Below are 17,749 nucleotides of genomic sequence, written 5' to 3'. Positions count from 1 at the left end.
AATTAGAATCTATTGTAGGCTGAATTTTCTGTCTTGGTGACAGAAAGGAATCTATATTAAAGGTCTTGCTCTGAGAATTATGTTTGAGACGTTGTTCAGAAATTGGATAGATAAAGGTACAGAATTTTTCCAATAGAAAACACTGATGAAGACTTCGAAGAAAGCTGTCAGGAAGCTCATAACTTGGAGGAAGATCGTGTTTCACTCAAGTCAACAGTGCTGGTGTTGATTAATATTTCTCATTTTACTGGGTCCAGAAATGATAGGCAAGTCAGAGAGGGGAGAGAGGGAGAAAGGGATGGAGAGGGAAAAGGGGAGGGAGCGGAAGGGAGGCTGAGAAACTTGAAACTTGGAAGGAATATTTTTCACCATAAATCATAGAGTCTGGCTATAAATCACACTTTTAAAGGAGATCAAAGGTAGTCAAAAGTGCTTGCCGGGTCTTCGGACACAAAGGTGCTGAGAAGCCAGAAAAGCTCTGGGAACCTTAACCTCCAAATTAGGAGTTTCAGCATGAATTCAAGTTACTTAGACCAGAGGGAAAACCGGGATTTGAATAAGCAGCAATTCAGAAATGCTGGAGGTTAGTTACTGAGAGAACTATACCCAGGTAAAAATGTAGACGATATTGGGTGTTTGCCTGTGATCTTAAAAATGTACCTTGTTATTTTAAGAAAAACATTAACGAAATGAAAATAATACTGTATTATATTTTCTTGGACTTAATTATTTCTGTCTGTAGGAAACAGCTTTTTGCATCAGGGAGCCAGTGTTTCCTGTAACAGCAGCCATGTGAATGGACAAGTAGGAGATCATGCCCTTGCTTGAGGCGGTATGGATAGTGGTTCGGTGCCCCTTGCCTGGGATTCCCTCCAAGGGCTGAGTGTCAATTGGTCAGAGAATTAGTACTGTTTGAAAACTCCCCAGCTGATTCTATTAGGGAGCCATGGCTGAGATTTTGGTCTAAAGGAAACACAGGAGCACCCAGTTGAACAGGACGATGAATACTTGCTGAAATGGATTAAGTACACAGGGCTTAAAAAAAAGGTCAATGCCCACATTTGTCCAGTTTCCACGAAAAGAATCTTGCTTTGAACTTGAACCCACTTAAGAGCCCAACTCCTTGCCTCAGAGCCACTTGTCTGAAAAGTAGAAGCTCTTTCCTCATTCTCCGTCTACTTGCAGTCAGCAGTCATGGTCTCCACCCTCCTGAAACTGGTCTTACTGAGCCTCACTCAGTAATTCATTTCATATATATTAATATATAATCGATACATAATACATTATATAATAATGTAGTAACATAATCTAATCAATGCATAATATATAAAAATCTTAATAGACTGAAGATTGACCTGAAGACCTCCCCAACAGTGCTGTGAGTTGTAAGCAGTGCTACTTAAGAATTGATATTTAGGAATTGATAAGATTATAGAGCTGAATAAAGATTTGGAGGTTCCCTTGTGCTGTGCTTCTCAAGTTAGTTTTTTAATTTTACTTTATTTTATTTTTTTAAAAGATTTTATTTATTTGTCTGAGAGAGAGAGATCACACACGAGTGGGGGGGGAGAAGCAGAGGGAAAGGGAGAAGCAGGCTCCCTGCTGAGCAAGGAGACAGATGTGGGACTCGATCCCAGGACCCCGCGATCATGACCTGAGCTGAAGGCAGATGCTTAACTGACTGAGCCACCCAGGCGTCCCTCAAGTTAGTTTTTTTTGTTTAAAGCAACACATCCCTTTATTTGGGAAGCCTATTTGAAATGTCAGTGTGTAATAAGAGAGGTTGGAGCTGCTTTGCTTAAGTGATGGTGGTGAGGGGGGATGCAGAACCCTGAGTGCTGGGTTCTATGTGCCTTTCAATCTACCCACCCCTCAGGGATAGCCTTTGGGGATTTATACAGACCCCTTGTCTCTCTGAGAAGCAGAAGACTGTTTCCCGCAGACTTTGAAAATCATCCATCCAGTCTTGATCTCTTTCAAATAGAACATAGGACATGCCGGCTGCCTTCCAGAAGCTCCTCGGTTTTGTAAATACAAATACCTATCCACGGTAAAACATTATAGCTCATGAGCTTATATTTATGTAATGTTTATTACATGCCAGGCAGTTTCCCCCAAAACTGTGCTGTAAGTGTGGCTATCATTACTCTTATTTTACGGATGATGACAGAGAAGCAGGAGTGTGACACTTGCCAGTGACACACAGCTAGGCAGGGCTCTTATGAGCCATGCTCTTCACCATCAATACCCTGCTTGATATATACGTGGTGTATCCAGTAATCAAAACCGCACATATACCTTGTCTTCAAGCAAATATGTTATTTAACCAATAGATCTTTAGAAGCAGTAGCTCATCATGTCCTAGACATTGGAGATACAGGACTGAGTAAGACAAAGGTGTTCCTGCCTTCATGGACTCCGGTTGAGAGACAGACAATACACCAAATAAAGAAATAGGGTGGGGCGCCTGGGTGGCTCAGTTGTAAAGCATCTGTCTTCGGCTCAGGTCATGATTCCAGGGTCCTGGGATCGAGCCCCACATCGGGCTCCCTGCTCTGCAGGAGGCCTGCTTCTGCCTCTCGCACTCCCCCTGCTTGTTGTGTTCCCTCTCTTGCTGTGTCTCTCTCTGTCAAATAAATAAGTAAAATAAGCAAAATCTTAAAAAAAAAATAGGATGATTCAGGTAGGGAATGATATTATTAAGACTGTCCCACAGGATGAGGTGCCTGGAAGGCTCAGTTGGTTAAGTGGCTGACTCTTGGCTTCAGCTCAGGTCTTGATATCAGGGTCCTGGGATCAAGCCCCACATGGGTCCGTGCTCAGTGGGGAGTCTGCTTGTGGAGTCTGCTTGTGGATTCTCTCTTTCTCCCTCTGCCCCCGCCCCTCCCCCTGCTCATGCTCTCTCTCTCTCTCTCTCACACACACACTGAGTATAGGAATATAAATGGAAAATATGGACTTTGAATTTTGAAATATCATAATATAAAAACATTCCCACTTTTATTTGCAACGTTTTCTCAGAAACTTCATCATTTAAAAACAGTATTTTCTCATAGGACCAATGATATAATTGGGGGTTATATTGCTGATTCACCATGAAATAGCTCTGACCAAAACATTATAAAAGAAAAGCTATAAGTAAAATTCTTGAATTTTAGGCAATTTAATACTTCAACTCCAATGAAACAAATAGAAATATACTGTAAAGGAACCTTCATTTGCTGCAAAAATATATGTAGTATATAAAAATGTAACTTCAATGTAAATTTGCTCTAAATTAGTATGGCAGTTACAAGTATTATTTAAATGTTTGATTAAATAATTGTCTTTGCATTTTGAAGGGAAGATTCATAATTGTCCAGGTAGTCACTTTAATAAACCATCCGATTTTATTTACGCTTGTACAACCTTTCTCTCTGAGGAAAGTTCCCCACTACAAGTAACATTCAGAATCATCCCAATTACCTTACAGCTTTAAGAAATTACTGTTCAGAATACTGAGGTATTATTTCAGTAAAAGGTTATGTCACGTTTCTTACTAAAATCATTAGAAAATGACATCTACCCAACATTTCCCTACTTTGCACTGCCTTTCTCAGTTTCCTGAGAGCCCTTGCACAGAGAAGCTCAAATGGAAGTCACTGGGCAAAGGAAGTACGAAAGTACTCAAGTCCTTTGAAAGCCAGCTAAACAGTCATCAGTGAAGGCAACCAGCTCTGCCCAGTTTGCCTGAAACTTTCCCTGGCTTAGCTCTGAAAGTCTCAAATGCCATGAACCCCCAGAGTCCCTAGAAAACTGAAAGGGCTGGTCACTCTAGGTCACTAAAGATGAACATGAAAAGATGAATTTCAGCATAATTATCACAAAATTGTGAGCACAATATTGCACTTTATTTTGCTACTTTCAATGAAAACTCCAAAAGATAGTTAAAACTAAATATTGAACAGCATCAGATGTTAATTCAATAGCATCAAATGAATGGGACAGATATTTGGTGAAAGGACAAATAGAAATTACCATACCCTTCTTGCCTTTCTCAATATTATTTTTTTTCAAAGATTGTATTTATTCATTTGAGAGAGAGACAGAGAGAGAGAGAGAGCAAGAGCAGGGGGGGAGAGGCAGAGGGAGAAGCAGACTCCCCATTGAGCCAGGAGCCCTATGTGGGGCTCGAAGCGGGGCTCGAAGTGGGGCTCGTCCTGGGGCTCTATCCGAGGACTGGGAGATCAGGACCTGAACCGAAGGCAGAAGCTTAACCATCTGAGCCACCCAGGGTCCCCAAGTGCTTATTGTTATTTTGAGCTGCTATTGCTTAAAGGAATTTTTTATATAGCAATAGATACTTAATTCAAAGTTAATTGGTTATTGTTCTTTAAAGCCATGCTTCCAGTGGCTATTTATTTTCTTCATACCAAGCACCTTAATGTTCACATGTTAATAATAAATTGTTTCAAAGTAACTCTTTGCTCTGTTATGTTTCACTGTTTGTATGATATAAACATGGTTCAAATATCTCAGTATGACAAAGAGTTTTGCAGTTTTTGTATGCCAGATAATGTAAATGACAGGGTTAGATTAAACATCGAACTAAACCACAAGTAGCTTTCCTTTAGGCATATTTAAACTGTTATTAAAAAAATAACAAAAGACTTGGGGCGCCTGCGTGGCTCAGATGGTTAAGCGTCTGCCTTCGGCTCAGGTCATGATCCCAGGGTCCTGGGATCGAGTCCCGCATCGGGCTCCTTGCTCAGCAGGGAGTCTGCTTCTCCCTCTCCCTCTGCCTCTCCCCCTGCTTGTTCTCTCTCTGTCTCTCTCGCAAATGAATAAATAAAATCTTAAAAAAAAACAACAAAAGACTTAAACTTAGGATAACTACAAATTATTGAATTTATATTTTTAGTGACTACTCCTAAAGGTTTTTTAAAAAAGATTTATTTTATTTATTTTAGAGAGAGAGAGCAGGGGAGAGGGGCAGAGAGAGAGGGAGAGAGAGTCTTAAGCAGACTCTCGCTTAGCCTAGAGCCAGACTTGGGGCTCAATCCCACCACCCTAAGACCACAACCTGAGCTGAAAGCAAGAGTCAGATGCTTAACTGACTGTACACCCAGGCACCCTACTTCCAAAGGTTTTTCTAATTCTCATTTTTATGAATTGATTGTTTTATTTAAAACCTCTAAATTATTCATGGCTGTATCTTACTGGAAGCCTTAATTTCTAGAAATTATTTATATAATGAATAATAGCTGCCATTTTTTGCGCACTTACCAGGGTAAAGATGGTGCTGAGAACTTTATATTCATCCCTTCATTTAAATTAGAAAAATAAGAGCTAGACCTACAGATCCTGTACAGGACAATCACCAGCAATATATTTTATCCAGAAAGCAGGACCTAAAACAAAAAGAAAAAGAGAGAAATATAAAATGACATTACTTATGTCTTCCTTCTTCTCGATGGTTCTTTGAAGAGCATTCATACTGCTTTGTTAAAATATTTCTTTTTATTTTATATTTCATTTTTCTTTTGGAAACACTTAAAACATTTTGTCACTTAGCTGGCAGCCCATTAAACTTAAAATATATTTCACCTTAATAAGAAGTAATTTGTAGTTTAAGTTTGAAAAATTATCTTTATAATGTTAATATTTTTAGATATACAGTGGAAGCTTAATATTTTTTAGCATAGGAGATAATAAAATTGGAGTTTGGTAATTAATGCTAGATTCATGAGTGAACAACTTTATCATGAAAATAAAAAGAAGAATATTAAAGAAAATTAAAAAAAGAATCATAAAAGATGAATCTACCTTCTAAAATTATCTAATTTTTTATATTAAAAATTTTAATATAAATTTTTTATATTAAAATCTTAATCATTTATATTTTCTCAATTGAATGCTTCTGTTTTTAAAAGAGCTATGACTTTACGTTGAATGTCATGATTGTCTAACAATCATTATATAATTTCTAAAGATTGAGACTGTTAACATCATTTTAACAAAAATCTCCTAATTTTTTAAAAATTTATTTTTCATGTTGGATGATCTCTGAAGCATGTAGCACAGAGCCATTTATTTTTCCTGGAAAGGCTGAGGAAAGTTCCAATCAGGAGATGATTTTCGAACTGAGTCTTAAAAGTAAGTAATCAGCAAAGAAGAGGTAAATAGATGCTTTTGGGCATGATGTTCTTGAGGGTAGGTAGGTAGCAGGTAGAAAAACAAGGAGTTGATTTTCTCTATACTAGTAACAGATAACTAAAAAATAAAATTTAAAAATGATAACATTTATAATAGCCATCAGCTATCATAATATAGTAAGAATAAATGTAACAAAATGTGAGCAAGACAGTTGATTTTTTGTATCCTCATCTTATATTCCGTGACCTCATTAAATTCATTTACTAATTCTTGTAAGTTAAATTTTTCCTACAATTTTCTGAATAAAAACATATCGACTGTTAGTATAAAGTTTTGGTTCTATCCATTTGTCATTCCTTTTATTTATTTTTCTTGTCCTATTGAACTATTACCTCCAGTATATTGTAAATTACAAAAACATTGCAGAGAAAAAGTGAAATACATCTAAGTAAATGATGAACTAGATCATGTTTGTGCACTGGAAGATTCAAGATTGTTAAGATATCCAATTCCTCAAACGATTGTAATTGGAATACATGTGTATGCATTTGTCACAACTCACAGAACTATACACTTAAAATCTGTGCAGTTAATTGTATATAAATTATATCACTAGAAAGTTGATTAAATGAAACCAAACCCAACTGAGAGATTGAAAAGGCAAGCCACAGGATGAGAGAAAACTGACAAGGACATGTGTCCTGAATATATATTTTAAAAAAATCTTCCTAGAACTCATTAAGGAAATACAGACAATCCAATAGAAAGTGGCAAAAGACTCAAAAAAGACCTCACATATCAGAATTTTGAAACAATTGATATATTTATGAAATGGGGTTTATCATCATAGAAATGCAAATTAAAACCACAAGGAAATATTACACATTACCAGAATGGAAAAACTTTAAAAATTCATGATGCCAAGTGCTTTGGTAGACATGAAACAATGGGAACTCTCATGTACCAATATCAGGAAGGTAAACTCAATAACCATTTTGGGAAGTTGTTGGGCAGTATCTACTAATGCTGAACCTCTGCATACCCTTTGACCTACCAATCTCACTCCTAGTTTTTTTATTTTTTATTATTTATTTATTTATTTTTTATTATGTTATATGCATCACCATACATTACATCATTAGTTTTTGATGTAGTGATCCATGATTCATTGTTTGCATATAATACCCAGTGCTCCATGCAGTACGTGCCCTCTTTAATACCCATCACCAGGCTAACCCATCCCCCCAACCCCCTCCCCTCTAGAACCCTCAGTTTGTTTCTCAGAGTCCAATCTCTCATGGTTCATCTCCCCCTCTGATTTCCCCCCTTCATTTTTCCCTTCCTGCTATCTTCTTCTTTTTATTTATTTTTTTAACATATAATGTATTATTTGTTTCAGAGGTACAGGTCTGTGATTCATCAGTCTTACACGATTCACAGCGCTCACCATGACACATACCCTCCCCAATGTCTATCACCCAGCCACCCCATCCCTCCCACCCATCCCCACTCCAGCAACCCTCAGTTTGTTTCCTGAGATTAAGAATTCCTCATATTAGTGAGGTCATATGAGACATGTCTTTCTCTGATTGACTTATTTCACTCAGCATAATACCCTCCAATTCCATCCATGTCGTTACAAATGGCAAGATTTCATTCCTTTTGATGGTTGCATAATATTCCATGATATATATATATATATATATATATATATATATATATATATATATATACCACATCTTCTTTATCCATTCATCTGTCGGTGGACATCTTGGCTCTTTCCATAGTTTGGCTATTGTGGACATTGTTGCTATAAATATTGGGGTGCATGTACCCCTTCAGATCCCTACATTTCTATCTTTGGGGTAAATACCCAGTAGAGCAATTGCTGGGTCGTAGGGTAGCTCTATTTTCAACTGTTTGAGGAACCTCCATACTGTTTTCCAGAGTGGTTGCACCAGCTTGCATTCCCACCAACAATGTAGGAGGGTTTCCCTTTCTCCACATCCCCACCAACATCTGTCTTTTCCTGACTTAATTTTAGCCATTCTGACTCGTGTGAGGTGGTATCTCATTGAGGTTTTGATTGGATTTCCCTGATGCTGAGCGAATTTTAGGTATTGTCTCATTATCTTGACAACGTTTATGGTTGTGCAATCAGTCCATTCTAAATTTGTTTGGGTTGTATAGTTAAAATGCCTTTTTCTGTGCTTGAGATATTTTGAGTTTCTTGGATGTGTATGTTTATGGTTTTCATCAAGTTTGGAAAAATTTCCAGCCATTATATCTTTAATTGTTTTTTCTTTCCCTTCCTTTGCTTTGGGATCTCCAATTACATGGATCTTAGGCTGCTGAGGTTGTCCCACAGTTAACTGATGTTCTGTTTATTTCTTTTCCCAGTCGTTTATTCCATTTCATTTTGGATTGCTTCTGTTGCTGTGTCCTCAAATAAACTACTTGTTTTTTTCTACAATTTCCAGTCTAATGTTAATCCCATCCCACTGATGGAATTTTCATTAAGACATCATGTTTTTTTTTCCTAGAAGTTGGATTTGGGTCGTATTAATAAGCCACATCTCTATTTAAAACGTCTGATTTTTCCTCTATCTACTTGGACATATGGAATATAGTTACAATATCAGTTTTAATGTCCTTGTATACTAATTCTATCATTTGTATCCCTATCAGTTCTGGATTCTTTTCTTTTGATTGGTTTCTCTTTCCATTGTGGGTTGTCATATTTTCCTCCTTCTTTGTATATCTGGTAATATTTGATTGAATGTAATTCACTATAAGTTTTACCTCTTGGAGTGCTGGATTTTTTTATTCTCATAAATATTCTTGAGTTTTATTGAGATGCAGCTATATAAACAGTCTGTTTCAAGGCTTGCTTTTAAGCGTTGTTAAGGGAGACCAGAGCAGCCTTTAGTTTAGGACTAATTTTGCTGCACTACTGAAGTAATAACCTTCTGAGTATTCCACCCAATACCCCATGGATGATGAGATTTTTTTCCTCTTCTGGCCTGAAATATTCCCAGCCTTCATAAGCTCCAGTATTTGTTCCCTCTTCTCCTTTTGGGTGGTTCTTTTCCCGTCCTCCAGCATTTTCCTCACAGATGTGCAATGATCATTAATAACCGAGGACCTAAGGGGGACCCCCTGCAGATTGCTAGAGTTCTCTCTTTATGTAGCTCCTTCTCTTCAGCATTCTGCTCTGTGAATTCCAGCTGCCTTGGTTTCTCTAGATGAACAGCGTCTGCTCTTTCTCCATCTCCTCAACTTGGGTTGACTACCAGGCTCCACCTGAGTTCCCTTGCTCCAGGCAGTAGTCTGGAGCACTCATAGGACACAGCTTGTGTATTTCCTCTCTTTCAGGGAGCACTACTGTCAGAATCCAATGTCTACAAGCCATTGTTTCACATTGTTTTCTGATTTTTTGGCTGTTTCTGGCGGGAGGGTAAATCTTGTCCCTCTTACTCCATCTTGGTCATAAGCAGAAGTCCAGATGTCTTTTCCTACAAACGTTTTCCCCCGCTTCCTGCTTTCTTCTAAAAAAATGTAGAGAGTAACTTGTCTCAAACTTTTCCCATTGGCAGTCTCATAAATATTACCTATTTCTATTTATGAACAAGCAGTAAACAGGCCACACCTGTGTGACTTTCTTCCCTAGGGAACCAAAGGAAGCATGGCTTACATTTCTAGTATCTCCTAGCATTGAATTCTATCTGTGTGACTGACACTGTTTCTTGAAGGAAAGTTTAGTTATAGCTGTCTTTTTTCTTTTTTTAAAAAAATGCCTTTTTGGCTGTTCCTAATGCTATCTGATCAAAACACTGAATTTACATGGATGACTGTTCGGCACCAGTGACCAAGAGTACAGATGTGAACATCGATCAGAGTTGGATGTGAGTCCTGGCTCAACTACTAAATAACAACATTCCTTGAGCTCTTCCTACCTGGCCAGATACTGTGTTAAGGGTCTTTACATGTACTGGCTCACTAAATTCTCAGGACAACCTTATCTAATACCAAAGTTCGTACTATTGTTATAATTTATAGTATGACGATCAGCACCAGAAGTCAGAATGCCTGAGTTGCATCTTGGCATTACCCCTAAATAACTTTGTATTAATGGGTAAGTTCTTCAACTTCTCCAAGCCTTGGATTCTTCATCTCTGGAGAGGAGTATTAGTATTTCCCTCATAGGGTTACTGTGAGGACTACAAGAGAAGAAATACATGAGGCATTCAGCATAGGGATTGCTGCACATAAGTGCTCAAAAAAAGGTGACGATTTGCATGATTTTTCTGAGAAACACTGAGAATAAAAAGGATGTAGCTTTATAGCATTCAGACACTTTTGGGAACTTGGTAAAGCAGTAATGAGAATGCATCTCCCAGACCTTCTACTGCAAGGTGTAATTGTAATTGACCGAGGGTCACAGCCACTAAATTTTGAAATTCAATGATATCTTGTTCAAGTCCATGCCTCACGTGGGTTGCTCCCTATCAGTGATGGAGTGCAGTGGGGGATACTAAGGCAGACCCATTCACATAGCCACAGGAATCCTACCAGTGTCAGAGTAGACTCAAGGACTTCCTGATGGTTTTGCTGACCCTTCATTAGCCTGCACCCCATTCCTAGGGCACTTCCATGCAACCTTCTCCCCTCTTGCCTTTGCTTGAGGTCAGACTCGTAATGGAGTCTTACTGGTTCTGCGAGTCTTTTCAGGCTCCCTCCCTCTTTCCTTTCATATAGGCACTCCTCCTAATCAAATGTTTAATCTCGTCTTGCTGTCTGCTTTCTGAAGTACCTGGACTAACACATTTGAGTTCTTATTTGGTTTTCACTGGTAATTATGCTAATCACAACTTGCAGAGAGTTCTTCCTGGCGCCAATCTTGGGGGAAATGATGATTACCACTGCTCTCAGAAGTCTCTGTTTCCATTTCTCCAGTGGTTCTTTTTTGACTTCATTTGATTTCCCACCATATTTTAACATTGAGAGCCCCCTGCCCTTCTCTGATTTCCTTCCTGCCAGGGATGTTTAGTAGGCCAGTCTTCATCTGCCCCCTTTTCTCTCCCTTCTCCTGGAAACCTCGAGTTGCCATCTCTCAACAATATTGTTCAGTAGGGTCTGTTTCACATATCTTTGCACTGTCTCAATATCTGTTGAAGTCTTACTATGGAGGATGTGCATGCAGATACCTTCTATAGTCCATAAAGGAGGGTATCTTTATATAACTAAGGACATTATGCCTAGTGGAATTTACCTTTTTGGGGGATTCCTTCTTATAATTGTACATTCTATATTAGCTTCCATGAATTTAAAGACTCATTTTGTGTAGTATTAGGCAAATAACTTCTCTGCCTCCAAAATTCCTCATCATGAAATAGGAATGGGCATACATGCCCCTTTTCGTCGTTGTAAAGATTACATGAGATAATATTGATGATATCTAGCCCTGTGCCCAGCATTCATCAAATGTTGGTTTGTTCCTGTACCTAGGCGACTCAGAATCTATGATAGCTCTTGGTTGTGTCAAGAAGAATTACATTAAAAACATTCACAGATGAGAAGGAGGCACAGAGAAGTTGGCACAGCTAAGTGGCAAGACAAGATTTGAAGTCAGATCTATCCCCAGAGCCTGCCCTAATTACCAATCCCTCATTATAAAATAAGACAAAAAGTATCCTTAGTTCTGTCTTAGGTCAGGCTCCCCAGAAGCAGACTTTGAGACAAGGTTTCATGTACACATGATTTACTTATTATTTACTATTTCTTCCTTGGAGAAGCCGGGAAGGAAATGGAGGAAGAAGGATAGGGAAGGGTGGGGGGAACCAAACAAGGCTCTATAGAAGGTAGGCTCAGCGTGATCCCACGGGGGAACTTGAAGAATAGCAAGGGAGTTGGCTTTTATACTTCTATGCCCATCAACTAACTACCACCTGGGGCAGGTCGATTCACAGACATTTCTGGATGAGTAGACCTAACGAAGCCTTCTAGAGGAGGGCTTCAGGCACTAGTCATGGGGAGCAAAAGCACATGAAAGCTAGAGAGGGGCACAGAAATTTTTGGTCAAAGGGGTCTGAAGGGCCAGAGTGGATCACTGACATTGTCCATTATACCCCAAGTTACTCCCTGTCAAGCTGTTCCCATGGTTTTCTTTCACTTTAGAAGATGCTCATCTCAAAGCACACATACATTCTCTCTTCTGAAACCTAGCATTATGCTAGTTAATAACTAAGATTTAAATTTAAATTTAAATTAGGGTAAAGAATTTTTGGGTAGTTTCACACTGATAAATGATTAGTATTCCCATGACATTAAGTGCAAAACTTCTTCTTCATGCTCTCTATTCCCTTCTCAGAATCAGCAAGTTGGGGCTGGGCAGGACCTGATCTCTGCTTTTCCATTGCTTTTAATCTAGCTACCTGTCTAAAATATTCTTGGTTTCCATAATAATAAAGCTAATACTTATATAACTTATACTATGTGTTGTTCTAAATATTGTCTGTATATTAACTCATGTAATGTTTACAACTATGCTAGTAATGCATATTACCATAACCCCCATTTATGGTTGAAGAAACAAGCCAAAATGGTAAAGTAGTAGAACTGGGATTCAAATAGTCTGGCTCTAGAGCCCATTCTTGTCCCCACTATGCTGAAATGCCTCTCCAAGAGGACAAAATTCCCTCCCAAAGCAGCCTATGTTAATTTGTGTTCCATCCACTGTCTTATCAATGACTCCCTGTCAACCTGAATTGGACTAATAAGTACTCAAGACTAATAGAAACACTTAGTCTCTGGACCTGGTGATTCAGATAGCAGCTTCTAATCTAGGCCATCCCTGGCTTGTCCCATAGTCCCTACCAGCAGGACTCCAGAGAGGTCAAGATTTTGCCATGTTTGACCATTACAGGTAAAAGTGATTAAAAAAAATCACCTACAAATCATACTGCAAGAGAGAGTTGACAGACCAATTTTGTAGCAATTTGTGATTAAGTATCAAAAATCATACTTAATAAAAAGTAAAGGGTATCACTGCACATTGTGTGATGTAAAGCCTTCAACATGCATATAATTCAATGTGATCAGACAATATTGAGATCCATGGATTCAGGTTTATTTATCTTTATTTGTGGGATCCTCAGGGAAACTGTTTCAGGTAGAGGAAAGGACTTTTGGTTAAGGAGCCCAAGGAGCCATGTGTGCAATCCTTGCCAGCTTTCGGACCCAAAATTCAGCTTCCTCATCTAAAAAATGGGATAATGTGTTTTATCTACCTTAGAGCGCAGTGCGTCAAATGAAACAAAATCTGTGAAAATGGTTCATAAATTATCAAGTATTAAATACACACATATGTTTAGCAAATTGACCATGGTTATGATAGTTGTGTCTGAATCTCTCCCGCTGCTTGTACTTTTATATTTGCTGTCTTTATTTTTCTACTAATACCGATGAGTTTATAATTTCTGAGGACCTTTTTTTTTAAATTTTATTTATTTGAGAGAGAGAGATAGAGAGTGTGCATGTGTGAGTAGGAGTGGAGAGGGGCAGGCATAGACTCCCTACTGAGTGCAGAGCCTCAGGTAGTGGTCCCCTGATCTCCCAGGACCGGGAGATCATGACCTGAGCCGCAGTCAGAGGCTTAACGGACTGAGCCACCCAGGCATTCCAGTGAGGATCTTATTTTCAATATCATACTTAAAGATGGGTTTTTAATAAAAATCTTAATGAATAGATAACACTTTCCAAAAGCTGTGCTAGCTCTTAGAATAATTCCAAATTAGTCTCTGTTGGTGTCCTACTGCTTAGCAGTCCCTGCCCTTCTATTGCCCTCCCCAGCCCCATCTTAAGACACTTAAAGTCTTAAAAGACTTCATTGTTCTCAGGTATAGCTTGCTATTCTAGATACTCTCTTCCATTTTCTCATCAAAACATATTTGGACCCTATCTGCCGTGAGTATTTTTATACACTTCTTCTCTCTAGAGTGATTGTGATTGTCCTTGAATATAGTTTAATGTATTTGCCCTTTGAAAGAACTTTAACAGAGAACTTATGAACATGCAAAACTTTCATCCCCCCAAATTAATCTTGAAGGGATTTCAGGCACCAAGTAGAGAAGAAAGGCAAAGCCTGATTTGTCTGGATCTTGTAACAGAAACATGGACTTTTGTCTATTAAATAGACAGACTGATGGAAATGTCTATGATTATTTTTGTTCCTTTCTATGGCACATCATGTGGTGCTTGTACAAATGGCTTTATGCTTGACTTCTCATTGCTAAGGACAAAGAATCAAATTGTGTTTGAGCTTGTTTTCAGAAACCCAAGGGGCACATGTAGCTAATTAGAGATATGCCCTCGGTTTCCTTTTCTTGTTTATCCTGAGGGATATTAAAAAAAAAAACAAAAAACAAAAAACAAACAAACATTCCTGATGGTATTTCTTCTGGAAATCTTATTTAGCCAGGAGGCAATTTTCTAGTGTTCCAATCAATTTAAATTGATGTTTTTAGAATTCTAAGCTTAATATTAATTCTAAAGCCACCTTTTATTTAGGCAAAATTTTCAAATTATTAGTACAAAGAGGATATTTCTTTTTACTAAATGGGATTCAACATCTCTTCATCCCTATTGCTTCACTGAGTAGACATGGATGTAACACATATTTCTTTATTTGGCTGCTTTAAGTGGATTTGCCTCTTTCAATTCATGTAATCTATTAATTATGATGCAGATTTTGGATTAGTTATTCAGTTATAAAATGCATAATAACAGAGGAAGAATTTAAATGATCAGAATAATTCCATGTAATTTCTTATGCCCTCCCAGTGTTTTTGCAGAGCTTAAATCCATGAAATTGTTTTGAAAGAGTTTAACTTCCTTCCCCCCCCCCCATTTGGCAGCTGTCCGATGTTTCAAAGAGCCATTTCCTGGAATTTTATCAGAGTATTTTTACTAGCTTCTCTGCATCTCTGTTTTCTTATTTGTGACCTAGTTATATCTAGGAGGAGATGGCAATCCTGAAGTCAATAATATTAGTCTTCATAATTTCATAAATAAGATCTATTTTTTTGCCCTTCTACTCTCAACACTATTATGCTGCTACTGATTGCCATTCATTTGCTAGCTTCCAAGGTCATGTGTGCAGGTTGCGTATGCTCATAACAATCCATTTATTCCCACATAACCTAGGATGCATGCCTGCAGAGGTTCTCAGCGCATGCGTTTAAAGAGAACGATATGGGGGGGGAACTGTCAAAGCCTTGAGATGAAGAAGGTGTATCAGTTGAGACTGCATTTGGCTTCATGTAATAGAAACTGAACTCCTGAAGCTTAACCAAATAGGGTTTTCTTTCTCTTGGACGATTAGAAAGTGAACCCCACAACCAGGGCTGGTCAGCTGCTCAGGGCAGCCATCAAGGATCGGAGCTTCCTTTTAGCTCCTTTTAGCTTCCTGCTCAGCTAGCCTTAGCCTGTGGTTTTCATCCTCAAGGTTGAAAGAAAAGAGCTCCACCTCCAGTCTTTTGATGGGGAGGGCAGAGGGTAAAAGTGCATTCCCGCTGATTTGCTCTTCTGTTATCAGGAAAGTAAGAGCTTTCCTGGAAGTTCCATAAAGTGCATGTTTGCTTATATCTGGTTGAACAGAGCTAGGTCACATGGCTAATGGAGTGGTGTTTTTAAGTGTTTTTGAGCACACTTAGAATCATGTTAGAAAGGAAGAAGGGGGATTGGGGAGACAACTAGCAACATCTGCCAAAAGGATTTAGGAAAAGGGAAGTGAATGGGACTAAAGTGTCCCTGGTCTAAAGGTCAGTCCCGAAGTCACCAATGATGAACATACAGAGTGTTCTGTGAAGTAACTAGCACCTGGACCAAGCCACGTTGGGCTTTGCCTTGTGAAACTTCCCACATTCTGAACTTGCAGATGCAGGAACCTGAGCTGCTGATAACTGGTGTCAGTCTGTCTTTCGGATGCACACTCACCCAAAGCTGTAGAGGCAGGAAGAAGATCACAAAGATAATTTATTAGTTCACGATGAAAATGTTGCCAGCAAGTGTACCAAATGTTCGCCAACCAAACAATCTCAGGCAAATGTATGTGAAGCTAAATCATTAGAAGGAAACCAAAGAGGGATGTGAGTAGGGTGACCTTGATGGCTAATCTAGTGGAACCAAACCACAGTAGCCTAAGGCTCCTCTCCTCCCGATGTACTCAGGAATAAAATAGTACTCAGGAAGAAAATACTGTATCCTTGGCCAATGCACCCTCCCTCCCTGGGCAGCACAAGGGATGTGTGCCTGTGTTTATGCCTCTGGTTCTCCCTTTTCTTGGCTTCACATTTTGAGGAATTCCCCTTTTTGACTCTCCTGATATGTTCATATATTCATTCTAGCTACCCCCAAGTTTTGGCCTGGTGAATCAGTCAGGAAACTGGCAAGAAATATATGGGACCACGTACAAGAGTGAGGACAGGTAACCTGCCAAGGGACAGGGGTGCACCCTGGGGCTCTCACCAAAGTGGGGAGGTATAACACTCACTCCTAGAATGATGCTGCTTTGGCTATAGCTCTGGGTGAAGGTTGCCTGACAAGAACTGAGGTCTTGGGTAGAGGAATATGGCTACAGCCAACCTATTGCCTGGCAGAGAAACAGCTATGTTCCTGTTGATGTCTCCCATTAACCAAATACAACCAGAAGCGAGGGAGCAGGGGAACCCATGGTTTTTGTGCCTAGAGATCTTCATCCTGCAGCACCCAGCAGGGTGGAGAAGGCTAGAGAGGGAGTCTGGAGTGGCCAATAGTGAAAATCCAGCGACCCCAAGTGACAGTTCTATCTCTTTGTGGCAATATGCCCATCTGTCCTCTGATCCAATAGGTCTCCTTTTATAGCTTTTAAATCTCAGAGTTCAGCCATCATTCTACCCCATTTCCAAAGTGCTTCCTACCTACAGCAGCCCAGTCTGGGGGAACAGGTTGTTGTGATGGGGGTAGTGGGGTGGTGTAGGGGGTGGGCAGGGTCCTCACAGCCTGGGTTCATTTTCTCTTCCCTAGGCCTTCAGTACTTCTTTCTCTCACTGTGGTCACTTCAGCCCAACCCCCATTTAGTTCAGTCCTGACTGATCAGGTTTCCTTTTTTGCCTGGCTGTTAGGAAGCTACAGAAAATTCAGTAGCTCATCGTTATCAAGGATATATACACATTTCTTGTATTGGAGCACGAGTACATCTAGCTCAGGGCTTCTGAACCTCAGCATTACTGACACTTGGGGCCAGAGAATTCTTTGTTGGGAATGGGGAATAAAGTGTGCTTATTCACAAAGTTTTTTAATCCATGGGGACTGTCTTGTGTACTATAGGATGTTTAACAGCATCTCTGACCTCTCTCCACTAGATACCGGTAGCATCCCCACCCCTCCTTATCAACATCGATATTTCCTGGGTGGCAAAATTGGCCTCTGTTGAGACCACTGCTCTAGGTGAATAAAATGGTATAGGCCAGAGGTGAGTTAAAATATAGCCCCTCTACCGACTGTATCACTTTTACTAAATATATATATAGTACATTTATATATATTATATATACATAATTTTGAGGACATTTTT

The 17,749-nt window shown here is 39.2% G+C and overlaps 1 long non-coding RNA gene across 1 annotated transcript; it reads left to right on the top strand.

Moving 5' to 3' along the window:
* Window positions 1-340: 340 nt before the first annotated feature.
* On the top strand, window positions 341-17,647 carry LOC141372564 (uncharacterized). Its single transcript, XR_012377826.1, has 3 exons — window positions 341-832; window positions 16,542-16,621; window positions 17,538-17,647. It is a non-coding gene; the product is annotated as an uncharacterized lncRNA (long non-coding RNA).
* Window positions 17,648-17,749: the final 102 nt, after the last annotated feature.

This window comes from Callorhinus ursinus, unplaced genomic scaffold (assembly GCF_003265705.2).
Source record: "Callorhinus ursinus isolate GAN/ISIS: 27379988/994484 unplaced genomic scaffold, GSC_fseal_2.0 scaffold1, whole genome shotgun sequence".
Classification (NCBI taxonomy): Eukaryota; Metazoa; Chordata; class Mammalia; order Carnivora; family Otariidae; genus Callorhinus; species Callorhinus ursinus.
Note: the sequence above shows the minus strand (reverse complement) of the source record. Positions and strands in the feature narration are given on the sequence as shown.